Source organism: Bos javanicus, chromosome 4, assembly GCF_032452875.1.
Source record: "Bos javanicus breed banteng chromosome 4, ARS-OSU_banteng_1.0, whole genome shotgun sequence".
Classification (NCBI taxonomy): Eukaryota; Metazoa; Chordata; class Mammalia; order Artiodactyla; family Bovidae; genus Bos; species Bos javanicus.
Window position 1 is genome coordinate 60,600,898 of NC_083871.1, and position 18,156 is coordinate 60,619,053.

At 42.0% G+C, this 18,156-nt stretch overlaps 1 protein-coding gene across 4 annotated transcripts in view; it reads left to right on the top strand.

The window, feature by feature from the left end:
- The window catches only part of ELMO1 (engulfment and cell motility 1), a 584,006-nt gene that overhangs the window by 53,453 nt on the left and 512,397 nt on the right, over window positions 1–18,156 (top strand). For 2 of the 4 annotated variants that reach the window (XM_061414119.1, XM_061414115.1), the window contains exon 2: window positions 12,103–12,256. The exons of the other annotated variants lie outside the window; for them this stretch is intronic. The gene's annotated coding sequence lies outside the window, so the exon portion shown is untranslated. The remainder of the gene's footprint in view (window positions 1–12,102; window positions 12,257–18,156) is intronic. 4 annotated transcript variants of the gene reach the window in all.

The following is an 18,156-nucleotide window of genomic DNA, read 5'->3' on the forward strand; positions in this document are numbered from 1 at the left end:
AAATTTTACCAGATGCACATGTTGTGCATAGATTTTTGTCCTCTGTCCTAAAGGAGGAGGACTTTGCCATTTGTAAAGTGGTTTAAATCTTACTTCTTCCTTGACAAGGAGATGCATTTGGAGGTAGAAGATAAAACAGTAGTCAACAGCCTGAGTGTTACCCCTAAAAGGTGAAAATTTGATCTTCCTTAATCTTTTCAAGCAAAATTAATCAAATGTCCCTGTAATTGAAAAGGATAGTTTTGTGTTCTCTCCTATCCTCTTTGAACTCTTTTCCATATTTATGTGAAATTGGGGGTGCTTTTCAGATGGAGATTTTACCTTTGATGTAGCTATTTCATTTATAGTGAAAAATGTTGTGGGCTTTTAAAATTATTTCAGTTAAAATGCTTTGTAATTAATATTTATCCCCTGAAGTGATTTTATGAAATTTTAGGAAAAGAGAATATATTTAAAAAAAACCACAAATAGGTCTGTGTTTAAAAAATGAGCAGAGGATTTTAATAGACATTTTTCCAAAGAGGACATGCAGGCACATGAAAAGATGCTCAACATTACTAATCATTGTGCTGTGCTTAGTCGCTCAGTCGTGTCTGAGTCTTGGTGACCCCTGAACTGTAGCCTGCCAGGCTCGTCTGTCCATGGGGATGCTCCAGGAAAGAGTAGGGAAATGCAAACCAGAACCACAGTGAGATATCACCTAGTACCTGTTGGAATGGCTGTTATAAAAAGAGACAAATAAGAAGTGTTGGTGAGCATGTGGAGAAAAGGGCCCCCTCATGTACACTGGCTGAAATGTACATTGGTGCAGCCAGTATGGAAAACAGTATGGAGATTTCTCAAAATATTAAAAACAGAACTACTGTACACACACACACACACACACACACACACACACACACGGAATATTACTCAGCCATTAAAAAGTATAAAATCTTGCCATTTGCTACAACATGAATGGTCTTAGAGGGTATTTATGCTAAGTGAAATAAGTTACACAGAATAAGACAAATACTACGTAGTTTCACTGACTGTGGAATCTAAAAAACACAAACAAATGAGCAAATATAGCAAGATAGGAACAAAGTCATAGATACAGAGAATGAACAGGTGGTTGCCAGAGGGGACGGAGGCAGGAGAGAAATAGGTGAGGGAGATTAAGAGGTACAAACTTTCAGTTGCAAAATAAGTGAGTCAGGGGTATGAAATGTATAGTATGGGGAATGCAGTCAATAATTGTATCTTGGTATGGTGACAGATCAAATAGATTTACTATCAATAGTAATAGATTTGTGGTGATAATTTTGAAATGTACAGAAATATCAAATCACTATTTTGTATAACAAGAACTAGCATAGTATTGTAGATCAATTATACGTCAAAAACAAGCAAACAAATTCACACACAAAAAAAGAGATCAGCTTTGTGGTTACCAAAGGTGAGGCATGGGGGAAGTGGGAATTGGATGAAGGTAGTCAAAACTTCCAGTTTTTAGATAAGTAAGTACTTAAGTAAGGAAGTAAGTAAGTAAGGACTTCCCTGATAGCTCAGTTGGTAAAGAATCTGCTTGCAATGCAGGAGACCCCAGTTCGACTCCTGGGTTGGAAAGATCCACTGGAGAAAGGATAGGCTACCCAGTCCAGTATTCTTGGGCTTCCCACTGTAGCTGATGGGCTACAGTCCATGGGGTTGCAAAGAGTCTAACATGACTGAGCGACTTTCACTTTCAATGAAGCATAAGGAAGTACTAGGGATGTAATGTACAACATGGTGAACGTAATTCACACCACCATATGTACCACCATATGTTATATATGAAGGTTAAGAGGATAAATCCTGAGTTCTTATTACAAGGAAAGCAATTTTTTTCCATTTCTTTAATTGTGTATCTTATATGAGATGATGGATGTTCACTAAACTTACTTCATGATGTATATAAGTCAAACCATTATGCTGTACACCTTAAATTGTCAATTATTTCTCAATGGAATCGAACCCAGGTCCCCAAGTCTCCCACATTGCAGGCAGAATCTTTACCAGCTCAGCCACCAGGGAAGCCCCGTTTCTCAAAGAAACTGGCAGAAGAAAAGGAAAACAACCTAACAAACAAACTAGGTCTGTGCTCCCTAAGGACAAATTGATGAATTGACTGCTAAGTGAAGCTGACTTTTTTTTTTTTTTAATAATTCCAGTGGCTTCGTAGTTTGCACAGTACTTTGTGATAAATGGACAGCATGCTGATGCTGATTCCATCCAGGAATGCCCCCCCTGATCCTGGGCTGCGTGTCGCTTTTCAGGTCTTATTGGTTCAGAGTTTAGACAGAGGAACCCTGCTGTGTGCAAGACAAAGGGCCTCAGTTCTAAGTGAGCATATGCCATCTGATGTTCTACACAGTCCTGTATCATCTCATTATGATGCATAACTCCCTTCAAAGCAGAGGTTTATTACATTTTGCAGTAGAAATGGCAGAGCTGGAGCTGTAGTCTTCCCAGAAGCCTGAACATTTGCCACTAAGTCAGTTCCTCTACCCTTTTGCAGTTAATTGGCATATCTCACATAAATGCAGGGAAAAGAGAGAAAGATCAATTTTTGGAATACTCTTTTGGGTCAGATAATTTGCATATTTTAAATATTTAATCTTCACATCAACCCTAGGGGAAAGAGAGTTTATGCCAATACCTGCAGTGGGAGTACAGTATTTTCCCCATTTTGCCACTGCTCCTGCTAAGTCGCTTCAGTCGTGTCTGACTCTGTGCGACCCCATGGACTGTAGCCCATCAGCTCCTCTGTTCATGAGATTCTCCAGACAAGAATACTGGAGTGGATTGCCATGCCCTCCTTCAGGGGATCTTCCCAACCTAGGGATCGAACCCATGTCTCATGTCTCCTGCACTGGCAGGCAGGTTCTTCACCACTAACATCACTAGGGAAGTCACAGCAAATTGAAGATTGAGAATTTTAGAGGAAATGGGTCCTTTAAAGGACGTGTGAAAATCTGCTCAAGATGTTGGAGTAATGGTACTACAAGAAACTTCAGATAATAGGGTTTCTGGCCTCTGTGGAAGCAGTCACTCAGCTTATTCCTTTTATGTATAGCACAGTGCCATGCCTTGTCCAAAAGGATGGTGGATGTCTGTCTACTGGAAGGAAAAGATAAAAAGTTCAGTCTTTCCTCTTTTCCCACACAGTTTCACAGTGGCTTACAGTCAGAGTACTTGGGTTCTCTCTCTATCTGGACTAGGCTGAAGTAGAGGATATGATGGGCTGGCACATTGTGACATTTAGATCAAAATTGCCTGACGCTCTATTTCCCCAAGTCTTGGAAGAAAATAATTTTCCTCCCACCCTTCTTCCCCCCAGGAGTTTGCTCAGTGAGTTGAATCAAGGGTGTGCTCCCAGCCCTCCTTGTCCTGTCCTGGCAGAGCCCTGTGGGTAATGACATTGAGGCAAGGCAGATGGAGGAGGGGCCTGAACCTGGATGGATGTGCTTCTTGGATGGAGTTGGGTTGCAGATGGGAGGGAATAAACCAGCTGGGGACTGAAGAATTCTGTCCAGCCAAGTGGCAGAATGTGATGTCCAGGCTGGAGAGTCTCAGGGGCACATGTCTGGCCAGCAGTTGTTGGATTGATGAGGGTTTATGTGAGGGGGCTGCTCCTTGACACATTAAGTATCAGCATTAATGAAGCTGTGTTTGGACCAGCTCTCTCTAGTGATCCAATGTATCTCAAATTGGCACTGGGTTAGAATATGCTTGCAAGGTGGGGATGATTCTCTTAGGAGGTCAGAATCTTAAGCTGAGTGTGATGCTTCCCAGAAAGGAGCCCAGGAATGCAATAGGGACTCTTGAAGGAAGCCCCCCGCTGTGCCTCTGGGTTGAGGATGGAGGTGGTGATCAAGGGACACACACAGAGGGCACAGACCTGTTTATCACATCTTTCGGGGGACTGAGTCCAAGAAGTATCAGTGTGTCTCCGTTAAGATCATCCTTTCTGTCATTTTCCAGGAGGGATTTATGCGTGAACGTGAGGCTGGAAGACCGTGATGTGACAATAGCAGCGATACACCAGAGCCCGTGCTATCTTCTGATTTCTTGCCCTTCTTTCTTGTTTCCCTGGGGGAGGAAACTTTTCCCCTTTTGGCTTCCTTACTTAGAAAAGTTTTCATTTGTTTCAAGGGTCCAGGAATCATATGTCACGAGGTAAATAAAATAATGGAAACAAAGCAGAAAGATAAAAAAGGTTGGTGAAATCAGTCCCTTTTTGGTTGCCATCTGAGTTTTCTTATCCTGTTACTTGAATTAAGCAGCAAACAGGGCTTCAGAAGAAAGAGTGTGTCGTGGTTAATTAAAAACTTTAAAATTAATATATAGATTGGATTTTCCTGTGAAAGAAACTTGAAAGTCCTGGAGATAGGAAGGGAAAATAAAAATAAAAAAATAAACCTCCTTACTTTCTAGGTTACTTAGAATACAGTTCAAAAGTCCTTTACTGCTTTTCATGTATTTAGACATCCCTCCTCCAAAAAAAAAATGACCCTGGGGGCATAAAAAGGTAGTACTTATTCTCTGGTGTCTACCATGTGTCAAGGACTAGACTGGAGTTTGTGTGACGTGAGCTCATTTAATGCTCAAAGGAGTCTTAATGAAATGTATATTATTGGCCATGTTGATGAGACAGTTGATGTTCAGAGAGGTGATGTGGGCTGCCTACAGGAAAATCACTGGTAAATGGATGTGCAGATTCCAACTCTGTTTTCACAATCATGCTGTTCATAACCCTGTTGGTGTACCTGTGCTACCAAATGAGACTGTCTTACAGATATCTTTTATAACCATTACTTTTACCCTATGTATTCCTCAAGTGTTAGTCACTCAATCATGTCCCGCTCTTTGTAACCCAATGGGCTGTAACTCATCAGGCTCCTCTTTCCATGGGATTATCCAGGCAAGAATACTGGAGTGAGTGGCCACTTCCTTCTCCAGGGGATCTTCCAAACCCAGGGACTGAACCTGGGTCTGCTGCATTGCAGGAGGATTCTTTATCATCTGAGCCACCAGGGAAGACATATTCCTCAAATATTGTTTCAAAGCTGAGCTTGAACCTTCCTTCAACTTTCTTTTTTTTTCCTTCGTAATAATTTTTGTTAAAGTTTAATTATAGGGTTTTCAGAAGAAGAAGTATTCTGGTATTTATTTTTAATTGGAGGATAATTGCTTTACAATACTGTGTTGGTTTCTGCCATACATCGACATGAATCACCCTTCAACTTTCTTAATCTTTGATAACTGAATCGAATCTTCCTATTTCGAGCATCAAGTATTTTAAGCATTGCTATCCAAAGGGATAGAAAGAGAAAGAAGAAATGAAATTAAGAAATTTTATACTATAACTGGGACGACCCAGAGGGATGGTATGGGGAGGGAGGAGGAAGGAGGGTTCAGAACGGGGAACACATGTATACCTGTGGCGGATTCATTTTGATATTTGGCAAAACTAATACAATTATGTAAAGTTTAAAAATAAAATAAAATTAAAAAAAAGAAATAAAAATTTTCCAAAAAGTTAAAAAAAAAATTATAAAAAAGCGTCTAGAGTTTCCCTTGAGTCTTGTTTTAACATATAAGTAAGTTAAATAAAATTCAGTTGGCTATACATTTTGCAGACATTCTACTCTGTTCATTATGGTTGCTGCTGCTGCTGCTAAGTCGTTTCAGTTGTGTCCAACTCTGCGACACTATAAACGGCGGCCCACCAGGCTCCCCGGTCCCTGGGATTCTCCAGGCAAGAACACTGGAGTGGGTTGCCATTTCCTTCTCCAATGCATGAAAGGGAAAAGTGAAAGTGAAGTCGCTCAGTCTTGTCCGACTCTTCGCTTCCCCATGGTCTGCAGCCTACCAGGCTCCTCCGTCCATAGGATTTTCCAGGCAAGAGTACTGGAGTGGGGTGCCATTGCCTTCTCCATCATTATGGTTAGAGTATGACTAATTTTATATTTCTACCCAGTTTGTTTCTTTCTCATGAAAATCCCTATCTTCAGTCTATACCATTCTGTCTTAGGGTTATATTATCAGATTTAGACAAATATTCCTTCATAACATGATGCAGTCATTTTTATTCTCCTTTTGTTTCTTATTTAATGAGATCATTTGATGCTATGAACTTTCCTCTTATTACTTCTTCTGTTGTTGTTCAGTCACCCTCTCCAACTCTTTGCAACCCCATGGACTGCAGCACGCCAAGACTCCCTGTCCCTCACCACCTCCCACAGTTTTGCCCAAGTTCACGTCCATTACTTCGGTGATGCCATCCAGCCATCTCATCCTCTGATGCCCTCTTTCCTTCTGCCCTCGATCTTTCCTAGCATCAAGGACTTTTCCAACGAGTTGTCTGTACGCATTAGATGACCAAAATACTGGAGCTTCAACTTCAGCATCAGTCCTTCCAGTGGATATTCAGGGTTGATCTCCCATAAGATTAACTGGTTTGATCCCCTTGCTATCCAAAGGACTTTCAGGAGACTTCTCCAGCACTTGAGTCCTATAGGATTTCCTATATAGTTTTCTCAAAATAGTTTCTGGCTAATACATTGAACACTTGTGATGTTCTAGTGTAGAAGGTATATACATATATATGTATATACTCTGCAGACCCCTGGCTGCAGTCCATGGGGTTGCAAAGAGTCAGACAGGACTGAGTGACTGAACAAAAAAAAGAAAAATAAATAATATATGTATATACCTGAAACGTGGAAACAGGCAAAAGGATGATTCTGTGTCCTTTCAAAGTCATACTGAATTACATAATCCCTACCCAAGGATTAGCTAATTCTCTAGGCCTGTGTGCCTTTCTTTGCTTTTCTTAGATTTACTATTTACTGTTGGTTAAAATATTTTACAAGTCTATAAGGGTAGATGAATACCTACAGAAAATGGTGCAATGCAAATGATTCTTTTTCATTAGAAAAGATAATCCAAAAGTATAATTTTGATGCCCTGCAAGGCATTAAACAAAGTTTGTATCTACTTTAACAACCTAATTTCAGCATTCTTTCTTTCAGTGACTATATATAAATATTTATCTTCTCCTATAATCCTTTGAAACAATATTTCTGTTCTGTTGGTTTTCTCATGGAATTAAATGCATCTTTAATACGTAAGTATTTTACAAGGGTCATTTTATAACATTTTGGAATTTGTTTACACTAGGAACAATGTTAGAGTCTTTCACCCATTTCACAGTAAAACCAGAACTGGACGGTAGTTAAAGCTGTGAAACTAATTTTACTCAGGAACCATTGCAATAGGGGGAAAATAGGCCTCAGTAAAGAAGTAGGCTCAATTCCAACCAAATGCAACAAGGGACAGTGGAGATTTATAGCCGAGGAACAGGGTTGGGGGAACTTCCCAGGTGGCTCAGAGGGTAAAGGATATGCTTGCAATGCTGGAAATACAAGAAACATGGGTTTGATTCCCAGGTCAGGAGTATTCCCTGGAGAAGGACATGGCAACCGACTCCAGTATTTTTGCAAGGAAAATCCCATGGGCAGAGGAGCATGGCAGGCTGCAGTACATGGGTTCTCAAAGAGTCGACATGACTGAGCATGCACGTGTGCAGCAGGGCTGGGGAATGGACAGTAGAAGGAAAGTCACTAAGGGGGAAAGCTGAGAATATGGGATTCTTGCTAAACCAAGCAAGCATTGACAGGATTCTGGCTAAAGGCAGGCCAGGGTGATCACGGTTCAACTGGAGGATGAGGAATTTGATCAGATATTAAGAATTCTTTCTGAACTAATTTAGCAGAATTCTTATTAAAACTGGGTTCTACAAGGACAGAGACGGAAGCAGAGGGCTCGGGGGAGCCTGACCAAAGTTTGGCAAGGAGAGAATCTTTGTTTCATGCATTGTGATTTAATATTCACATAAATCTTCTTAGGTGAGCTTATCATTATCATCACTGTGCTTAGGAAAACAGGCTTAAGAGTGCTCAAGTGACTTAGTTTAGGGTAGACAGGGTGTAATGTGGAGGCACCAGATCAGCTCAGGTTTATATGAATCAAGGTCCACTGCTGATTATATATACTTCACTGTGTTGCCCAGAAAACTCAAATGCTTCTCACCAAGGGGAGTGATGGCAAGGTGTGGCTGAGGGTGACCCAATACTGTGCACCAAAGAATATAGATAAAAGGAAGAAATAAGTAAAGGAAAAAGAGCTGAGACTGCCTACAGAAAAGCTATGATACTGTTGGGTTTTTTGTTTTTTAAATCAAAAACAATGTGTGTAAAAGGTCTGTGCAATTATTTTGACTCATTGCATAGATTTGTACTTGGAAAGTCCCCATCTCTTACCTCAGACCTGAATATTTGCTTTTTGGGTGTATAGAGAGAAGTAGTTTAAAATAAGATATAGCAGAGGTGTTTGCTTTACATTAGCAGGACAAACAAAATGTTGGGAGAGGAGAAGAACCATAAATGCCTCTAGATTTCAGCCAAACATAGAGTTTTCATCTTTCACCATGTAAATGTACAGTTCCTAAGCTTAGCTTTTGAGCATTGTAGGGTGTTTTCAGTTTTTCTCCTGTTGTTGTTGCTGTTCAGTTGCTTAGTCGTGTCCAACTCTTTGTGACCCAATGGACTCCAGCACACTAGGTTTTCCTGTCTATCATCAACCATCTCCTGGGGCTTGCTCAAACTCATGTGCATTGAGTCAGTGATGCCATCCAACCATCTCATTCTCTGTCATCCCATTCTTTTCCTGCCTTCAATCTTCAATCTTCCAGCATCAGGATCTTTTCTAATGAGTCAGTTCTTCACATCAGGTGGTCAGAGTATTGGAGCTTCAGCTTCAGTATCAGGACTTCCAATGAGTATTCAGTATTGATTTCCTCTAGGATAGACTGGTTTGATCTCCTTGTAGTCCAAGGGACTCTCAAGAGTCTTCTCCAACACCACAGTTCAAAAACATCAATTCTTTGACGTTCAGCCTTCTTTATGGTCCAGCTTACATTCATACATGACTACTGGAAAAACACAGCTTTGACTATATGGACCTTTGTTGGCAAAGTAATGTATCTGCTTTTTATATGTTGTCTAAGCTTGTCATAACTTTTCTTCAAAGGAGCAAGCGTCTTTTAATTTCATGGCTGTAGTCACCATCTGCAGTGATTTTGAAAACCCGTGAAATAAAGTCGTCACTGTTTCCATTGCTTCCCCTTCTATTTGCCATGAAGTGATGGGACTGGATGCCATGTTCTACCTCTTAAAGTTCTCAAAACAAAATTGGTTATAATTCATATTACTTAAAAATGTATGAGAAGTGTGCTGTGTCATTAAGTCAATAATAGGCTTCTTCAACTCCAACATTTCTGAAAATGATTAGGGAAGTGTAAGTGGTAGGTGGCAGTGAGTGAGGCAAGGATGAACAAGTCTTAAATGTCTCTCTCACTCTTTCTCTTACTGTACAATCACTCCCAGCTATGCCCACAATAATCACAGCAGTAGGTAATGTTAGGAACTCAAATGTAATTAAAATACCGGGGCTGAAACTCAGCATGCTGTGGTATCTATCCGTAGCAGCAAACAGTCCTTGAAATCCTCTACCAACCCAGATGAGTATAAATTCACTAGGATACCAGATTTAAGAGTTTGGGAAATTGGTTTTGTGTCTGGAAGTGTCATTAGCAACATCTATTGTTGTTATAGTCTGGATTCTGATTAAAAGCACCCTACTCATATCCACTTAATCCAGAAGCCCCCAGGCACTTCTGATATGTCTTGATCTCCTGCTTCTCATGCTCCTGCAAAATCCCTTGGATATTGCATCCTGTGTTTCCATGGAATCTGGTCCCTGTTTCCTCCTCATTGTTCCTGCCCCAGATTAACCCTCATCAGCCTCTGGTCCGGCTGATGACTGCAATTTTCTCCTCAATATATTCTGTGTACTTAGCTTCCCTTCCGTTTCCCCTTCTTCCTCTTTGTACATAGTTCCTCAGATTGTTGTAAAAGTATCTGCATGATTTTGCCACTGGGCTTCAGATCCTTCAGTGGTTCTTCATGGCTTAAGGGATGAGTAATGAAGACTTTTGCTAAACCTACCAAGGTCTTTCTGACCCAGTCCCTGTCTACCTCTTTCTCCAATCTGTCGTCTCCTGCAGCTCAGCTTTGCTCTCAGGCTGACCTGGGATCTGTTTACACCTGCTTTCAGCAGAACACGCCAGCCTGTGTTGAGCTAGCCAGTCTCCATGCTGGATTGCTTTCCTGTGAACCTGAAGTAGGTTCTCCTCAATAACTCACTGTAGTTGTTTATGGTATTTCTGTAAAGAACCATTCTGTCCTTCAGGGCAGGGTGGTGTCCTCTGTGTATCGGTGTCCCCATGCCTAACAGAGAGGCTCTCCATATATTTCTTTGTAGATTGAGTGAATGAATAAGTGAAGGGGGACCTTTTTTGCTTGAGGAAGTGAATGCAACTTACTTGTAGGGAAAAATTGTGTGAGTAGGACCTAAGGAATTCTGTTATTTGCCCACAAAAGCATCTCATCTCTCTTCTTTCCTTTTCTGTATGCCTCGTTTCTGTAAATCCATCTCTATAAATCTGCTTTCATTGCCATCACTACTGTTCCCTACAAGGGGGAGGCAGAGCAGTGGAGCACTGTTTGTGATAGAGGGCAGAGAAGATATAGAGTTGGCCCAAAAGTTTGTTTGGGTTTCCCCATACAATGTAACAGAAAAAAACCTGAATGAACTTTTTGGCCAACCAAATACAAACCGAGGTACTCCTGGGCCCTCACTTGCTCAGCCTGTCTTTGGGTTAGATAGGCCAATCTTCGTGGACTTGTGGGGATTTGAACACCACACACACACACAAACCAGGGAAAAAAGTGAACATAACCAGCAAAGGGACAGTTCAAAATCATGGATCACCTGATAATATTCAAGGGAAAGGATGTAGCATCACTTTTCCATGATTTTCTGCCAGAAATCCACAACCTGAATTTAATCAGAGGAAGCATCAGACAAAGCCAGATTGAGGGACTTTATCCAAAATAAACAGCCTGTGATCTTAAAAACCGTCAAGGTCAGAAAAATCAGGGAAAGACTGAGTATAATGTTTTAGAATAAAGGAGGCTAAAGAGATATAATGGGCTTTCCAGGTGGCGCAGTGATAAAGAATCTACCCGCCAATGCATGAGATGCAGGAGACACAGGTTCGATCTGGGCTGGGAAGGTCCCCTGGAGAACGGAATGGCAGCTTACTCCAGTATTCTTGCCTGGAGAATCCCCGTGAACAGAGGAGCCTGGTAGGCTGCAGTCCATAGCGTCGTCGCAAAGAGTCAAACATGACTGAAGTGACTTAGCATGCATAAACACACACACACACATAAAGAGGCACAACAGCTTAAAAGCACTGTGTGATTCTGAATGAACTGACTCCCTTTGCTATAAAGTACAACACTGGAACATTGGGTAAAATTTGAATAGTGTCCAGGAGCAAATGCAGCGTGTATTAAATGTTCATTTCCTGATATTGATGGTTTTGTTGTGGTTGTGGAGGAGAATGTCACTGTTGTAGGAAATGCACACTGAAATGTTATTGAGTGATGGGCTTCTGTTTGGCAAGTTATTTTCAAGTGTTTCAGAAAGGAAGCAAGCTTTTTGTACTTTAGTTGCCTTTTTTTTTTTTTTTTTGTAACTTTGAGATTGCTTGAAAATTAAAAACAAGTTTTTTAAAGAAAAATGTTAATAAACAAACTTGGACTTTCTTTCCACAGATGAATTGTCCTGATGAGATTTGCTTTGCATTATATGCTGATGGAAATGTGGGGAAGAGGGGTCCTGGTTTTCCTTGAGAAGATTTAGGGGTGAAGAGGTGGTGAAGCCTAGGGCATAGCTAGGAACAAGCCTGCATCTCAATAGCTCTCAGCGGGTGAAAACAGACTCAGAAGAAAGACTGTCAGCTCCAGAAGAGTAGAGCTACCTCCCAGGGACAGGTGCAATTAGCAAGTTTCTGGGGACTGGGGAGAGAGATGCCAATTTGATGATTGAATGTGGGAAATGTACTCAAGGCCACTGGCACTCTTTGACTAGCAGATTTCCTCCCTGTAGGAAATCTTCAAGGAGGAAGCCAGGTGCAGTCAGGAGACTGCTTGGTAAATAAGGACGCACAGAGCGAGGAGCTGGCCAGTGTGATCAGAAGGTCCAGAGGCATCCGGTCCGGGGCAGCCTGGTTCCTGCATTCTGCGTGGGAGCCTCGCACCTGGTAATGCTACGTGGAGGCGTGAGTCTGGGGTGGGGCTTGCCCTGCCTTGGGTACAGCTGGGGTGGCCTCCCAAACTTCAGTTTGGGTCTGCTTTCATGGTTGGCCACCTCTCTGCTTGTGTTCTTTCTTTAGATACTGAAATAGCCTCAGGCAGTTTGAAGACCCCTGAATGCCTTTGCTTGTGTGTGATCTGTGTGACTTCCTTCTGGGTTGATTTTATACGTTCACTCTCAGGAACATTTACCACTTTATTCAGTTTCCTTAGAGATCTTTTTTTTTTTTTTTTCTGCCACTGGCCACATGGGAACTTGGGTTAGAGAGAGACTGTAGAGTAGCAACTTCCCTCTTTTCTGTTATTTATTTTTTTAAGCCATGTAAAAGGAAGGAAAGCTTTTTTTTTTTTTTTTAAAGAGGTTTACGTTCTTGGAATATCTTACTGTCTTCTATTTAACTTCCCCAGTTGCAGACTTTCTTTTAGAGATTTAGTCCCAATGGGTATTTTTTTCCCTGTTGAGATCAGTGTGCCCCTACTACTGTGAACCAAAGGAATTCGGCTCCTTGGCACAAAGTCCATTGAGGGCTGGTTGTCTGTGCATGAAGATGATAATTCACTTTCTATAACTGAGTAATGCTGCCTCTCTAGGGGTGAGCCCCCACGCCTCAGAGCTCTGCTGCTTCAATCCCCTCTCCCCTGGAGGGTTTGTTGTTCTTTCTCACACTGGTGGCCAAGCACTTCAAGGCCCCCAGGTACTTAGCCCTGGAACCTGTGGTCCCAAATGGCTCCTTATGTAAAAAAGCTGGTTGTTTTCTAGTGAGTGTTACTGCAGTTACCCAAACCTTGAGGCTCTTAGTGCTAGAATCTGTTTCTGAAGAGGTGCTGCAAACTGGAAACCTGGCATGCAAGTACGTCTACCTGCAGCCCAGCAGCAATGGTTCTGTGTGGCTCATTGGTGAGAGATGAGCCGACAGGGTCTGAATCCTTCTGTGAGTGATGAAGACCACAGGAGTTCTTAGGCATGGACCCTGTATTCCCCAAATAAAGCTTAGAAGGTTGTTTTGATTTTTATAAAGGAAGCACACATATATACATGGACCAGCCCACCCTGGTCCAACTTCAGGGTCCTCAATTTAGTGTAATTTTATATTTTGTTTACTCCTTTGCCCATACCATAATAAGACCTTTCATACAAATGCCTTTATAAAGGATAACTACTTCTTTTCTGGAACATGCCTGATTTGCATCTCTACACTGTGGACATTGAACCACGTGTTCAGTTAGGGTGTCTACATGGTCACCAGGTTGGCTGTTGAGTCCTAGCCTGGCCATCTGTGCTCTGTGGCAGATGTTGGCAACCAGATCGTCCTCTCCTCTAAAAGTGCTGCCTCATGAGGAGTTCATGGCCCTTAGCACCTGGTGGACAGAAACAATAGCTTGGAGGGTGGAGTGGTGAGCACCTGCAAGGCTCAAGAAACAGAGACTTGGTTTCCATTTGCAAACAAAACAAAAAGCCCCATGTGAATTCTGGCACCAGTTTTTGCCATCTGTTTGATTTATTTTAAGGGTCAGAGGCTGTGGTAAGTACCAAACTCTGTGGACCAGTGAAAAGAATTAGAAATAGAATCACCTGAAACATGTATTCAAAGCAGGTAGGCCCTGTGGTCTGCTTAGGGACCTATAACTTTCGCTTTTACCTTGTCCCTAGGTGGCCTTGCATCAGGGACTGGGGGCTGGGGTGGCGGGGAGAGACAAGCAGGAACAAAAATGTGTTCCTTGGGGTATCTTACTAAGCTATGCCTCTGTTAGTCAGATTTCGTATTTGATAGAAAGAGTTCTACCCTCTTCAGCTCTGCCAGGCATCTGCTAGGTGAAGTTGGCCAGGACAAGCGGGGAGAGGGGATAGCTGGATGTGAAACTGATCCCGCTCCTCCAAGTGGCGAAGGGGCTGGAGGCTGACAGCTGTGTAAGGAAGCGCTCCCTGTAATGGGCTTTGGGTCCCTGCTCGGTCAAAAGACAGACTTTTTACTCCCAGTGACAGCTGCAAAGTACAGATTTATGGTGAGGCACTATCTCTGAATTCCAATTACCAGTTGAGTTTCAAAAGAGTCGACATTTTCGCATCCGTGGTGCATTTTTACAACTTGTCACTGTGGTAGCCGATACATAGCCATCCACTGTTGCTAATATTTCTAAGCAACTGATTTATGGAATGAGAGCACAGGTGACGGATACTTAAGGCTTTGCTGCTTGGGGGATGAAAGGGCCATGGAATATGCTCTGAATTTCAAAGGGTGAGAAAGGAAGGTGGTATGGGGAAAGAAGATGATGAGGTTTTGGAAATTGGGAGACACCCGTGAGGCTGTGTGGAAAACGTATATTTCTGTTTACGATTATTGATTTTTGTCTCAAATAGCAGCTCTCGCTCTTGAGGGTTGCGTGTGCCAGAGAGTTAATTAAGGATCCTGGGGGCACCCATGCTTCATGCTGTATGCATGCCCTTAGGTGAAGGTGGAAGCATTTGGGTCTACTGCAACTTGACAATCTTATTTCCTATGGTTGAGAGATGGCTGTATTCGCTATTGTAAGAACAGGATGTTGAGAATTGGAAACTAGCTCTGAGCCCAATCTATCATTCTTGCCTGTAATGCACGATAGACAGTATAGGTTTATCTTTTAACTTTGATAATTTGTGACTCTTTGAGATTCTTGCATAGCTGAGATGTTTTAACAACAGATTATTGTGTGCAGATTTCAAGAAACAACTTCATTGCTTCTGTTTGAAGAAATACATGTGTCTGTTCACATTCATGTCAACGAATGGTGGGGAATAAATCTCAATGTTTTAAAATAGACTTTAAAAAACCTTCCCAAGACTTAGTGCCTTTTAAAAAACCTCCTCCTGAACTTTGAAAGTCTTTTTCTTCAAACATAAAGGACAGGTCTTATGTGGCTGTTTTGCTTAATGTGTGCTGGTTTTATTTGGACTCTTTGAAACCCAGCATGAAGGCTAAAATTCTGCTATGTGGAGAAGTAAAAACGAAAGAAATGGTGAGGTTTTGGTTGTGCTAAATTAAAGTGACAAGGTACAGATAACAGGGCATGGCTGTGTCCACAAATTAGCCCTCTCTAATTTGCTGCTGTGGATAATAGTGCTTTGGCATTGCATTGTAATTTATTTCTTGAATTAAAAGTTTTAAAAAAAGAAGGTGTACTTTGCTCAAAAGAGAAAACCTGAAAAACTCAATCCTTTCAGTTTAAATGGCCTATGGCTCCCTGTGTTCAGGGAACTATTTGAGCAAGTCTTGCTATAGAAATATGTAAATTACATGGTTTTATTTTTAGAAGCCACACTGTGTGTTGGGTGACTATGTGTGCTACTTCAAGTTACCCTTTTCTGAAGCTTTTGTTGCAATTCAGAATGTATTTTGTTCAACCAGGTGGCAGCAGTATTCTGTGTGGTCTCTTGTATAAATACAGGACCATATCATGTACAGGACAGATTTCTGATGGCTGGGGCAGGGCGGGGAGAAGTCCTAGGCTACCTTCTCCAGTTTCTGTTTGCTGCTGCTGCTGCGTCACTTCAGTCGTGTCCGACTAGTTCTAAGCAATAACTTGATATTGGCAGGGAGACAAGATGACATTTGGTTTCCTCAGTCACAACATGTTTTGCCCCAAGTTATAATATTCCTTCCCCAAATTCAACTTCCCAGAAGGCTGAAATGTCATTTTTGCAAAGTGTGGTGGCATGTGAACTATTATATTGCAGAAAATCAGCTGCATAGATTGAAGAGCAAAAGTCAGAATTGTTTATTATAAATAGCACTTTAAAAAATTGCAGTTCATGATAATTTTTTTTTAGAAGACAGATTAATGTTTATTCTTTTTTTTAAATTTTATTTTATTTTTAAACTTTACATAATTGTATTAGTTTTGCCAAATATCAAAATGAATCTGCCACAGATATACATAATTTATCTTTTGTTTTTGGTTTCTGTGGATGTTTGCTCGAGGAGAAACCCAGGTCTCCATATCAGCCTGTCCACTCCTGGGTGCTGATACTTTCACTCTCGTGTGAGGTTTTAATTCATCATGACATTCCATACAAGCATGTAAGATGTTTCCTAAAGTGTGTTCCACGGGTCATTAACGGATGTGATGGTTAAAGTGTTCCATGGTTAAATAAGACACTGGGAAAAACTGGGAAAAACAGAATCAACATATTGCTTTACTGAAGGCCTTTTCTGGGTCTTTAACAGACGACTGTGCTTGTGAATTGTCAGGACAATAAGTTCATCCTCTTGCTGCGTCATCACCTGGGAGAAGAGGGCAGGGAGCTCTCTGAGGTCTCTTTAGAAAGGGCACTAATCTCATTCATGAGGGCTACACCTTCAGGACCTAATCACCTCCTCCAAACCCTACCTCCAGTACTATCACACTGGGATAAAGTTTCAACCTGGGGAATTTGGAGATGCAGACATTTAGCCTGTAACATGATGGTTCATGGAAAAATTGTGTGTGAAGCATTGAGTTCAGGGCCTGAGAGACAAGCATTATACCATTGGAGACACCTCAGGAAAGCTTCAGTCCTATTCTCCCCTTCCTCCTCAGTGAGATTCCCGAGATAGGAATAACCTGTTTTGCTACCTTATGCCCATTCATTATCCAAGCCTTGATTCCTCTTTCCTTATTCCTTTCTCCCTCCCCAAGTTCTGCTCCTGACAATCACAACATTCAGTAGGCTTCTAAAGAAAAGGAAACCTGCATTCTTGGTTGGCACACACTTTCTTTACAAATCAAACAGGTTAGTTAAGAAGTGTTCTTATTTCCAGTGCTGGGGATAGGGTCATTGTGGCCCACGGGACTGTGGCCTGTAGGCATTAACTGTGTGGGTGAAGTCGTTTCCAGCCAAGAGCCAGCAACTGAAGCACAGCAGCTTCAATTCTGCCTTGGAGCCCTCAAATTGAAGATCTTCAGTTAACAGGTAGCTCAGCCTTTGAGAGAGGTTTTTGGCTTTTGGTTCTGAATCAGAATCGGTTGTGGAGTGTTGAACACTGTGAGTCCCTGTGCACTGGCATCTCCAGGGATTGGACCTGATGTTTGGAGTTTCAAAACTCCATTCTGATGCAAGGCCATTTTCATGTAAAGACAGAGTTTCCACTCTCCATATTCTCACTCTGTGTGTGTACACAGGCACTCATTCACTGCTTTATTCAACACATATTTATTAGGCATCAGGGCTATAATCCATGGGCTTCCCTTGTGGCTCAGCAGGTAAAGGATCCTCCTGCAATGTGGGAGACCTGGGTTTGATCTCTGGGTTGGGCAGATCCCCTGGAGAAGGGAAACGCTACCCACTCTAGTATTCTGGCCTGGAGAATTCCATGGACTGTGCAATCCATGGGGTCACAAAGAGTCAGGCACAACTGAGGGACTTTCAGTTCGCTTCACTTCATAGTGCCTGGGGTCACAGAGTCAGACTTGACTGGGTGACTGAGCATACACACAGATACACACTCATACACACACACAGTGTATGTGCTGGGCCTTCTTCTAGATGTACAGCAGTGAATGAAACACCCATGCTCACAAGCAGCTTCTTTCTGGTGGGGAATGCAGAAAATAAAAAAGTAAACAAATCCCTGAGATACTATCCTGCTTTGAGAAGCATCAGCAAGAAAATCAAGTTGAGGAAGGAGGTGGGAAGGACGGGACACTATTTTAAGTAGGGGTCAAGGCAGGCTTCCCCAGGGAGGTGACATTAGAACTTGAATGAAGAGGGAGAGGGAGTCACAGGACAGTTTGTGGGGGTGCATGTTCTAGGCAGAGAAGCTTGGCGTCCTGGAGAATAGCAAGGCCAGAGAGGCTTGAATGGAGGGGGAGACAAGGGAAGGAGGTGCAGAGA